Here is a 12,964-nt window from a genome sequence, read left to right as displayed (position 1 = left end):
AAAAAAAAGAAAAGAAAAGAGTCTATTACCAAAGAAGGTTAGGGCGCAAGAAATTCCTACTTCTTTTTTTTTTTTTTGAATCTCACTCTGTCATCCAGGCTGGAGTGCAGTGGCATGCTCACGGCCACCGCTGCCTCGACCTGCTGGGCTCAGGCAATCCTTCCACCTCAGCCTTCCAAGTAGCTGGAACTACAGTCGCACACTACCATGCCCGGCTAATTTTTTGGTTTACGGTAGAGACGAGGTTTCACCAAGTTGCCCAGGCTGGTCTCAAACCCCTGGGCTCAGGCAATCCTCTTGCCTCGGCCTCCCAAAGTGCTGGGTTTACAGGCTTGAACCACCACGCCTGGTTGAAATTCTTACTTCTTTACAGAGCAGATCCTACGCAGGTCTGCCTTGAGTTTCTTTTTGAAGGGAAGGGGTAGTTATTAACATTTGTTGACTGGCTATTATGATCAGACACTGTTCTCATTTAACTCACAGCAACTCTACAATATACTACTCTCTTTTGCTAGAAAAAAATCTGAGGTTAAGAAATGTGAATAAATTGTCCAGGTAAATAAGGGCGAATTTCACATCTGGTTTGAAAAATACCAACTCTTTCTTCAATACTTCACCACTTTAAGAAAATATCTTTCAAATTTTTTTTTTAAGGTGAGTATAGTATTTCCTAATTAAAAGGCACATTAGTCAAAAAGAGTTTTCCAAATTTGACCCTTTGGGAACTGCATAATTCCCACAGCATAGTCTCTGAGGACAGTGTTACACCATATATACAATTGGTGCCTAGTGAAGATATCTATGATCATGTGCAAGATTCCCTGATAAGAATTCTATTTTTAAGTATAAATATAAATTTTGAAGATTCTTACACTTTTAAAAAAGCTGCTTAGGAAATTTCTGGTGCCTGTGTTTTCAGTACTTTCCAGAGACTGCTGGTGAGCAAGATGTATCCTCAAACATCCAAGTGGGTTTAGAGCAAGTCCCCAGGGGTAGAAAGCAACACGACAAAAATAACACGTGATATAAATACCTTCAGTTAGTTATTGTTGTTTTAGTCTTGAAAACTTAAGGAGTCTTAAAAGAACACTAAAAGTACCACCGATTAGGTGCAGCTGAGAAAAAGAAAGCAAGGCACATTAAGGGAACAATAGAGTCAGAAATAAACAGTAGTCTTAGAGGAGTACATGGGATAATTTATGTAAAGTGTTTTGCAAGCCGGGCGTGGTGGCTCACGCTTGTAATCCCAACACTTTGATAGGTTGAGGCGAGAGGATTGCCTGAGCTCACGGGTTTGAGACCAGCCTGGGCAACATGGCAAGACCTCGTCTCTACAGTAAATAAAAAAATTATCTGGGTGTGTTGGCACACGCCTGTAGTCCCAGCTACTTGGAAGGCTGAGGTGAAAGTCTCGTCTGAGCCCAGCAAGTCGAGGCTACAGTGGCTGTCAGTGTACCACTGCACTCCAGCCTGGGTGACAGAGTGAGACTTCAACTTAAAAAAATTTTTTTAAATTTTTAAAAAGTACTTTGCTTAGGTATAGAGCACAGAAATATCGTAAATGCTAGAGAAACAATAGTATATAAAAATATCCCTTGCTCTTTGTGACTAGGCTTTAAAATAGGCAATTGTAATAAGAGTAACTACCAGCTAGAAAGCACATTGTGGCTGTGAATTCAAACCCCACCAGTGACCAGTGTCTCAAAAGTAATAACTTCCCTTTGTAATCATCTTTCCTGCAACCCACTGAAATACATGTTATTGTTCCCATTTTGCAGGTGTGAACACTGCAGGAGGTTAAGAAATTACATGGCTGGGGACGGTGGCTCAGCCTATAATCCCAGCACTTTGGGAGGCCAAGGCGAGAGAACTGCCTGAGCCCAGAGGTTCGAGACCAGCCTGGGCAACTTGGTGAGACCTCGTCTCTACAATAAATCACACACACACATACACGCAAGAAAAGAAATTACTCAAGCTCACACAGATGCTAAGTGGCAAAGCTAGAACATGTCATATTTCAAGTCTGTGGTCTTTTTGTCTATGTATTCCTGGGGCTACAGGCCTTTATAACTGTCTTATTTGCTTAATTTTCACCTAGAGAGATATGCTTCCTAAAACATTTTCAATGTTATCATTGGAGGAATTACTCTTGTTAACATTTCCACTTTAAGCTAGGACATCTAGTAACTAGGATGTTTTACATTTTTCATACTGATAGTATTTTTATGGCCCTGAACAGTATGTTCTCACAATCCTGGGCACCCATCCAGGGACTCTCACTCTAATGGGCAGATATGGAAACTGAGGCACAGAGTGATTAAAATGTGTCAGATATTCTCAAGGTCCCTAGTGAATCAGTGGAAAAGCTGAAATTAGAACTCTAATTTTCTGATTCCCAGGTCTATGTCCAGTCCTGAGCTCCATACTTTTTCCCCGGGATGTGACACCACCCTTCTGTGTACCTTCTCTGCCTTCTCCATTCATATCTCTAGGTCTCCTGTAAGTCTCTCCTTGCCTTCTAAGGCATTAACTTGAAAGGTATCTCTGTTTGAGTTTAGAAGAAATGTCCTTTTCACAACGTGAACATGGACATTTTTTGTATATCTATCTAGGGTGGAAAAAAAATGGAAAGAATATTTAAAAAAATATCCTCGTGGGCCGGGTGCAGTGGCTCAAGCCTGTAATCCCAGCACTTTGGGAGGCCGAAGCTAGAGGACTGCATGAGCTCAGGGGTTTGAGACCAGCCTGGGCAACTCGGTGAGACTTCTAAATCAAAAAATAAGCTGGGCATGGTAGTGTGCGTCTGTAGTTCCAGCTACTAGGAAGGTTGAGGTGGAAGGATCGTCTGAGCCCAGCAGATTGAGGCTGCAGTGCCTATGAGGGTGCCACTGCACTCCAACCTGGGTGACAGAGTGAGACTCCAACTCAAAACAAAACAAAGCAAAAAACAAAAAAACCTGACATCGATGAGGTTGTAAGTACTATTTAGTTTCTTGGAATGAGATGCCTCAGATGAGGTTGAGTTACTCCTCTAAGAACATATCTTCTGTTCTATAATCTATGGAACAAATCGCCCTTCTGGAAAGAATTATTATGCAGACCTAAATAACAAAGGAATAAATGTGCTTCGGTGATATTTCTGTGTCTTAACAGACGCTTTATAAGGAGTCAACAGTTTATACTACTAGATTTTTATAAATGATGCTAAATACCTTTGTACAACATTGGCTTCTGATGCTACAATTTCAGCAGAATGAGTTAACAAAAATCTACCAGCAGACGTCAAGGAAAGCAATCTATCTTGCTGTGTTTTGATAATACGTAGCTGATGTAATAATAAATCTCAGAAGATTTTACCCTGTTAAATATATCTGAAGGCAATATTTGAAAAACAGTTTATATGTACACAGGATTTTAAAACAGAATCTTTTTTGTCTCAAAATCTGAACATCTTATTTCTGAAACAGGGCTAGCAGCTGCTCATCCATGCTTTTCCCTAAGTGACACACATATACTCTAATTTTTAAACCACAGCTACTCAGGTGTTTAGTTACCTGCAGCAGAAAGCATTCCTAAAACACTCTTTCTGTTGGTTTGCATAGTGGGTGCATATGTCCTCACTTAGAAACATGAGTTCAATTTCTGACCTCAACATATTTTTCATATTTTTCTGTTACCATAATCCATCGCCTAACCTGTATCTGAAAATATTTGTTTAATCTTAATATTAGTTTTAGCAAAGCATAAATAGGATGATAAATTGACTATGAATGAAACAAATTAATATATTTTTTCCTCTAGAAAAATCACATTTAGATGTGGTAGTCAGCACCTAAGATGGCTCTCAGTGGAATTCATGCCTTTGTGTGATGTCCTCCACTGGGATGTGAGCTGGTTTAGTGATTTGCTTCCCAAAAAATAAAACATAGCAAAAGTGACGGTGTGTCACTTCTGAGACGAGGTTACAAAAGACTGTGACATCTGCCTTGCTTGCCTCTCTCACCAGCTTGCTCTGCCTGAAGTCAGCTGCCAATGTACTGAGTTGCCCTGTAGAGAGGCCCATGTGGAAAAGAACTGAGGAAGACCTCTGGAGACAGCCTGAGAGAAGGCCCTCAGTCCGACAGCCTGAGAATAACTGAATCTCACCATTGGCCATGAGTGAGCTTGGACATGGATCTTCCCCCAGCGTGAACTTGAGAGGACTCTAGCCCTGACACCTGGTTTGTAGCCTGTGAAAGACACTGAACAGAACCACTCAGCTAAGTCATGCTTTGATTCCTGACACACACAGACTGGAAGATGATAAATGTTTGTGGTTCTAAGTCACTCAGTTTTAGGGGGTAATTTGTTATGTAGCTATAGACAATACAATTTCAAAACAACCACTTTTATTTTGATTATTATTTCTTATTTTCTATCTCATTGCTCTTTTCTATTAGACAATTCAATTTTCATGCTGACAGAAAAATGTACACAATGAACGTCTATCAGACGCCCTGGAATTTGATCCTGGGGCAAAGTCCAGAAATATATGAAAAGAAAATGCCGCATTTACAAATTCCTACAATTCACATCACACGGAAAATTAGAAAAACTTTAGGCTACTGACAATGTTTAGGTAGAACTATCAGTTCATATATGTAAAGTGACTTGGATTTATAACCAGATATGCCCCAAAGACTAAGGGTCAGCTCCATCTGGAAAACTGATCACCAAACCTAAACTCTTGAATATAATTCTCCAGAATGCACTAGCACAGGGTTCTCATTTCTCAGGAGTTCTTGGCAGGGTTTAAGTGGCAAAGGAATCACCTGGAGAGGGGTGCTTAGTAAAATGCAGATTCTCAGCTGGGCACAGCGGCTCAAGCTTATAATCCCAGCACATTGGGTGACTGAGATGAGAGGATTGCCTGAGTCTATGGATTCAAGACCAGCCTGGGCAACTTGGTAAGACCTCATTTCTACAACAAATCAAGAAAAATTAGCTGGGCGTGATGGCGCATGCCTATAGTTCCAGCTACTTGGAAGGCTGAGGCAGAAGGATCGTCTGAGCTCAGCAGGTCAAGACTGCTGTGACCATGAGCATGCCACTGCCCTCCAGCCTGGGTGACAGAGTGAGATTACGACTCAAAAGAAAAAATGTAGATCTTCTGGTCCCATTTCAGACTCAGATCAGCCTCTCTGGGGTGGGGCCCAGGAATCTGTACTTTTAACAGGATTGACCTACTATTCTTACACAAATACCTATAGTTGAGTATGCCAAGTCCTTTTGGACTTCATGGTGGTTCCTTTTTTGGGGCCATTCTTTCTCCTCCATGCCAGACAGCCGGACTTTGTTTTCTGCTTCTTTTTGGGAGCTCCATATGTGCTGGGTGACATCTGAACACCAGTGGATAAATGCATGGAGCTACTTCTTGAAAGGCTTTTCCTAACTTAAGGCCATAAATATATGTTGTTGGATAAGGGTAAATGACCATTACTTGTTATAAAAACACATGAATGGACAATAGAAATCCTGATTTGTTTTCATTATTCTAAACCCAATATTTAAAAATGCATGTTTTAAAAAATCACATGTAAAATGTAAAAAAATCACATGTAAAAAATTAGCCAGGCATGGTAGCACACGCCTGTAGTTCCAGCTACTTGGAAGGCTGAGGCAGAAGGATTGCCAGAGCCCAGCAGGTCGAGGCTGAGGTGGCCGGGAGCGGCCACTGCACTCCAGTCTGCAGTCTGGGCGACAGAGTGAGACTCCAACTCAAAAAAAAAAAAAATGTAAAATCCTAATGCATGAGCCAAATCCAGTCATACAGAGAGAGGGTTTAGACCCATTTCCAACTCCCTTCTTTGTTTCCACACAGACTTCCAACATGTTGAACTGCCTTTGAAGTCGACGGAATAAATGTTGTGCATGAGCGTGTGGGTGCAGAGGAGGTTGAGAAATAGCACAGTTAAATGTTACCAGAGCACATGAACTTTGCTCTAATACCCATGTGTTTTCTTAGGGCAAGCTTTACTGGGCCAAACTGACACCGCTGGGGAAAATGCTGCAGTGCTCTTGCAGTTCTTACTGAAAACAGGAGGCCTGGATTGTATTGTAAAAGTGATTACAAGGAGTTCCCTGGGAGAGCCACCCACGGCCCTTAGGTAGAAGTACTGACTCTTGCTCTTGGGCTTGAAGGTTGGCTCTCTTGGAGTGGCAGATACTAAGCAATTTTATCCTGCAGAAGTACACAGGATTTCCTCTTGGGGAAGATGAAAGAGGCTGCACTGCAAATCAGGGTCTCACTGTGGAAGAGCAGAAGGGTGGGTATTTATCTACCTCTGTGAGTTGGTGAAGAGAATTGGGGTGTGGGGTGGAGGGTATGGAGGAGGCATGCAGTCACTACCTGAGCTTAAAGTTCAGGCCCTAGAGTTTCTCTGTACTGATCTCTCTGTTCTTGCTTCCCAGTCATTACAAAGGCCTCAGAATAATATTTCACATTCAGAGTGTCCCATTTCACTCATCTGCTTCTCTTCACAAACTAGTGAAGTTCTAGGTTATCTTCATAATAAAAATGGTAAACTCTTTGATTTCCCCACAAAAGGAAAGGTCACTTGACCAGTGAATGACTGGACTAAGACCAAGACGTAGGGTATGATCTGTATCTGTTGCAACCATCCTGGTATCCTATGACACCTAGTTGTACTATGCACCTATTCATTAGCATATAAATATTTCTTCAATAGGTATTTTTTAAAGGAGCTGTAAATGTTCATTAAAAAGCTGTAGGTAAGCCGGGCTTGGTGGCTCAGCCTGTAATCTCGTGGCCACTGCACTCCAGTCTGGGCGACCGAGTGAGACTCCAACTCAAAAAAAAAAAAAAAAAGTTGTAGGTGTTCATGACATTTCCTTAACCATAATAATATCTCTTGTGAATTCTTTGCCTGGTATCACAAACACACTTTGATTTATGGATGTATTTGTTCTTTAGGCATTCCCTTTTATTACAAATAATTTTCTTATTCACCTTAGCTCTAGTCAGGTCCAGTGGCTCATGCCTATAATCTTAGCACTTTGGGAGGCTCAGGTGAGAGGATTGCCTGAGCCCACAGGTTCGAGACCAGCCTGGGCAACTTGGTGAGAGCTTGTCTCCACAATAAATCAAAAAATTAGCTGGGCATGGTAGCACTCACCTGTAGTTCCAGCTACTTGGAAGGCTGAGGCGGAAGGAGCGACTGAGCCCAGCAAGTTGAGGCTGCAGTGGCTGTGAGCATGAGCATGTCACTGCACTCCAGCCTGGGCAACAAAGTGAGACTACAGATAAAAAAAAAACCAACAAAACAAAAAACACCTTCACTCTAAAATACCGCAACCATCTTCAAAATGAAATGGCAGATATCATTTAGGTGACTTGGGCAGTATGGAAAGCCCACCAAGAAAGGGACAATTCAAACACAGAAGCCTTCACCTTTAGAGAAAAACAATTTGGAAAAGATGAATTAAAGCATATTTTGCTTGGTTGGTTTTGCCCCCATGGTCTGAATAACGACAATTGTGTAGATCTGGTCAGAAAGCAGGGGACATGCACTAGAGTATGATGATGAGGGGATCTCAGGGAAGTGATAAGAGAAGCAGTCCAGGCCCAGCTCTGCTAGAGAAGGAACAAGGAAGGAGGATGGCTTTGTTCTTTGGTGCCTCTAGCCTGCACTTTTCTTCATGTTTTCTCGTGTGTGTGTGTCCCCAGTGCAGGAAAAGAGCCATATAAGTAACCTGTACTTTAAAATGACTTTAGGTGACTGTGTTTACTTTCTTGGCAGGGGCGACAGGGATGCACGGAGCAAGTTGTTCTTTGTGTGTCATGGATGGACGTCATGGTATATTCTGAGGCAGGAGATTTTTACCGAGAGGCCTTGGGATGGCAATAACGTATATGACAGAGCACTATATGCCTCAGTGGATTCACATCGTGTGCTGTATGTAAGGACCTGTGAGGCAGATATTATTTCCCCCATTTTACAGATTAGGATTTGTTTCTTGGGTCCTCATTCAGTTTTCCCTTCATCACACCATTCTCTTTAATCCCATACGAAATCCCTTGTTCTGCTTATGCAAGTCTGCTCATCCAAACAGAATTACATAGGGACTTCTCAAGCCACAGGCTCTAGGTACTCTCTGTGGGTTACATCCATACTTCCCATCCAAACTAATACAAAAGGCCTCCCCAGGCCCAGCAAATAACTATTTCCACCAATGAGAGGGTGAGTGATCCAAGCAGGAGGATGTGTCTGGCTTCCTTCTGCTCTTAGACCTCCACTTTCAGCATTACCCTCACTCGCCAAAAACCTACCTTTTCTTGGGCTAATACCCCTGGGTCATTTGACTGACTGTTGCCTACCAAGGTACCTGTTGCCTTGTCATCTTTATTCAACTTTTTCCTGGTTTGCCATAGCATTGTACTTTCCCCTTACCATTCCCTAAGGTTCAGTGGTTCTTAACCATGAATATACTCAGAATATTCCTGGGGAATACTTGTTGAAATGCAGATTCCTGGGCCTTGAGAAACTGAATCAGTGGACTTAGAGTAGGGTCCAAGTATCCGTCTTTCCCCCGCCCCTCTCCCCATTTTGATGCAGGAGGTCTGGGGAAAACACTTGGAGAGACAAAAGCTGCCTTAGGTTTCATTCTCTGCTAGGCCAGAGGATCTGAAAAATTTGACATGCTGATCTGAGTGAGTGTGATAAGGTGTTACTGGGCTGCTTCTAAAAGACAATACTGGACCCTGTTTAATAGCATGGATGCTGGATTTGAATCTCTGCTCTACAGGGCTATGTCATCTGAACTACTAAATCTCTCTGTCCCTTAGTTTCTTACCTGTAAATGTGAGATCGTACCTACCTCTTAGGGTTGTTGTTTTGAGTATTAAATGAGTTAACTTATGCAAAATGTTTAGGGTGGTGCCTGCAACATCAGGAGCTGCATCTGGAGCTCTGGCCCAGGTGCCCCAACCAGGAGAAATAGGGAGGTGTAGGGACTTTCTTTATATATATATATGAAAATATAGTTTATTTGGAAAGTAAATTGAGAGAGAGAGAGAGAGATTCACTTCCCCAAGGTAGGGGAGGGGGCTAAAGCTAAGAAACATGGTGGTCATCGCTCGAAGATCACATGGTCTGGTCAGTGCTTAATAAAACAATGGCTGTCAGGACTTTCTTTCTTTCTTTTTTTTTTTTTTTTTAAGTAGGAGTCTCACTCTGTCGCCCAGACTCGAGTGCAGTGGCCGCTCCCAGCCACCGCAGCCTCGCCTGCTGGGCTCTGGCGATCCTTCCGCCTCAGCCTTCCGAGTAGCCGGGATTACAGGCATGCGCTACCACGCCCGGCTGATTTTTTGATTAATTGTAGAGATGAGGTCTCGCTGCCCAGGTGGGTCTCGAACCCATGGGCTCAGGCAATCCACTCACCTCGGCCTCCCAAAGGCGCGGGATTATAGGCTGAGCCACCAAGTCTGGCAAGGTACCTTGGAGATGCTGGGGAACGAAGGGACTTTCATATTAGAAAAATAGAGAAGAAAATATTTTGGAAAAGGAGAATGTTTTGACATTCCTGTAATTGTTCAACTTAGGTTGAATGCTCATTTTGCATTCTGCCATGAAATAATCAAGAAGGATTAGCTCATCTCTAGCAAGTCAATCCACCTCTGGAGTTTATTACCATGAGGTACAGAGACCAAATATGCCCCGGGGGAGATGATGCCCCAGCTGATGAAGGCATGGATGTGTCAGAGAAAGTTGCACCAACACCATGGACAAGCGACTCTCTTTGCTTTAAACTAATTCCACTTCATCTTTTTCCTCCTTTCCTTTTGTTTGAAGGCAACCACCAGGTTTCTCCATCTTTTGCTCTTCTTAGGAGGGAGTATAAATTATCCTGGGGTTTGTATCATACTTTGGAAAGTTAAGCTAAATCTCCCTGCTCTGATAACAAAGATAACCCATTCCTAGTTTACATCCTCTTATGCATTAAATAATCCCTAGTAGCTCAGAATATGACCTTATTTGCAGATGTAATTAGTGAAGATGAAGTCATACTGAATGAAGTAGGGGGGCCCCCTCATTGAATAAGACTTGCATCCTTATAAGCAGGTGGTCCTGTGAAAACACACAAGAAAAGGCAATTGACAATGAAGGCAGAGAGTGGAATTATGGAGCGGTAATCCCAGGAATGTCAAAGATTGTAACAAACCATCAGTAACTAGGAAGAGAAAAGGAAAGATTCTCCTATAGATTTCAGAGGAAGTATGCCTTGCTGCCACCTTGATTTTGGACTTCTAGCCTCCAGAACCACAAGACAATAAATTTGTTTTGCCTTAAGTCACCCAGTTAGTGTTTTGCTAGAGAAGCCCCAGGAAATGCATTCACATTCTCTTTAAAGTCACTAAAAACAAACTTCAATGATAATATAATTTAGGGGTTTCAGAGCATTTTCATGACTCTTCATGTAGGCCACACACTCCTTCTTATTGGTATCCAGGTAGGAACCTGAAACCATACTGGAGACCAGGGGGCCGTGTGCCACCTTCAGGAATCTGGAACTGTCTTTCCAGCCCACATGGCCACACATTTTCATTATCACAAAAAACATCTAGTGGCAGATGGGTCGGTACAAAGCCGGCTGCATATCTCCTGATTCCTTTTTTTTCCCCCTCAGGCTTCTGGGGTAGATTTGGTGGCACTTGTTGATGTTGAGTGTTAACAAACAAGTGACACAGGATGATGAATAGTGTAAAAATAGGCCAGACAAGGACCAGCGATAGCATAGTAACTAGTTTTGAACAGAAAGGAGTGATACCTTGGGATTACTTACATTTGCCATCTTTGAGCAGAAATAACCACAGTTCTCCAAAGTATTGAAAATTGTGTCTCAGATAGAAAAATCCTGCTTTGTTTAATGCATGAAAATCCTTTTTTACCCAAACAGGCAATTATAAGGATTCATCCAGAAGCCTGGCTTCCTCACTAAATTCAGTGTTTACACTTGGGAGTTTGTTATTCTTTAACCTTCTGGGCGTGTCATGGGACAGATATGAATGATTACTGCACTAAAGAAAATAAAAGCTCTTTCTTTTCTATCAAAGACACAAGAAACGGAAATGTCTTCATCATTTTCAGGCTTCCCATTGGCCTGTGTACACATTTGTTTGAACCAGAGCTTTTAAAACAGTATTAGCTTCTTTTCGGTTTCTACAATATGCTTCCTGATGGCAGAGGTTGTTTCCTACCATTCAGTTAAGTCAAACTAGGGTTACTAATAGCTTTCGTCTTACCTCACTGCTGGAATATTTTTCCCTCTACTGCTTTGAGTCTGTTTATTAAACAAACAGAAAGTGAATGAAATAAATCTTTGCAGGTTTGAACACTGCTTGGCAAATGAGGAGAAGGATGCACACTAAGGTTCTTGCAAGATCTAAGCAGGGATCATCACAGCCGATTACACAGAATAGTTGGACATGCTACATAACGTGACTGTCAAGACGCAGCCACCAACCTGTACAACAGGGTTTCTCTTCCCGGGCACCAGTAGCACTTTGGGCCCCCAAATTCTCCATTGTTGGGGTGGGAGTGGGAGCATTGTCCTGCGCACTCTAGGATGATTATCAACATCCCGGTTGTCACCCGCTAGAGGCCAGCAGCATCCCCCAAACTGTGACAACTTCAATGTCTCCAGCTAATGCCTAATATCCCCTGGAAAGAGAGAGAAAATTGTGCCTGGTTGAGAACCACTGCTTGAGAAAAATCAGAATATAATGTAATAAGACAAATCCTGAGGTTTAGAACTATTTATAGCCTACAATGCTTGCTTATTTATTGCAGGTACTTTTGGTTTGCCATACTGTGGCCTTGTGAGTTCATTCATTCCATGTATTCAATATTTATAACGTTCCTACTTTTTCAGAATGGCATAAATGAAATGAGGAAAGAGGGCCAGGACAAGGTTGATGAACTGGTTATGGCTAATTGAAAAGAGGTCAGTGCCAGTAAAACAGAGGTGGCTTCTGGCTGCTCAAGATAGCTTAGGAATCATTGTCAAGGAGGACAATGTCTTTCCGTGGTGCACTTTTACTCGTAAGGAACAAAAGAAAGTCCTGTTCTCACCTGCCTCCCCATATTACTAGCCTCTAGAATTTAGACTGGAATATTGAATAATTTCACCCAAGACAATGCCCCAAACCCTTTCCTGACTCAGAGCCTTCCCACTTGCTGTTGGCTTTGCTTGGAACAGTCCTTCAACACTCTGCACTGTTAGCTTTGAGTTATTTGTAATGTCTTAACCTAAATGTTCTTTCTTTAAAGATTTCTTTTGCCAAGCATGGTGGCTCTCGCCTGTAATCCCAGCACTTTCAGAGGTGGAAGCATGAGGATTGCCTGGGCAACTTGGCAGACCTCATCTCTGCAATAAATCAAAAAAATTAGCTGGGAGTGGTAGCGCATGTCTGTAGTTCTAACTACTTGGAAGGCTGAGGTGGAAGGATTGCCTCAGCAGGTTGAGGCTGTGAAAGTGCCATAGTGCCATTGCACTGCAAACTGGCCAACAGAGCGAGATCCTTTTTTCTTCATTCAGTCCATTACACAGTTATTTGTGTGACTGTGTGTGTTATTATTTTTGATACTAGACTGTAAGCTCCCTGGAATGTAGTAGGTACTAAAATAATATTTGTTGAATAAGTAAACTAGTTAATTCTGCCATTTGCTAAGTTATATTTTTCTTTTTCTCCTACTTACAAGAACACTAACCTGATAAAAGCTCCATTGGGAATGAGAGTTCTGAATGTGTTATTATCTGGGCTAAAGATAAGGAGAACAAATGTCTTTCCGTGGTGCACCAAAGGTGACTAATCGCAGGGAAGACAGATTAGTTCAGTTTTTGCTTATCATGAAATTTGGGTTTTTAAAAATGTTATTTCTCATGTTTGCTTTCTTTTTTATTT

At 42.1% G+C, this 12,964-nt stretch overlaps 1 protein-coding gene across 5 annotated transcripts in view; it reads right to left on the bottom strand.

The window, feature by feature from the left end:
- Positions 1-12,964, bottom strand: part of CAV1 (caveolin 1) — a 68,067-nt gene that overhangs the window by 6,625 nt on the left and 48,478 nt on the right. The gene's annotated exons all lie outside the window — the stretch shown is intronic.

The sequence above is a fragment of the Carlito syrichta genome, unplaced genomic scaffold (assembly GCF_000164805.1).
Source record: "Carlito syrichta isolate Samal-C Ts95f unplaced genomic scaffold, Tarsius_syrichta-2.0.1 Scaffold308881, whole genome shotgun sequence".
Taxonomy (NCBI): domain Eukaryota; kingdom Metazoa; phylum Chordata; class Mammalia; order Primates; family Tarsiidae; genus Carlito; species Carlito syrichta.
This window is presented reverse-complemented; position numbering and strand designations above follow the sequence as displayed.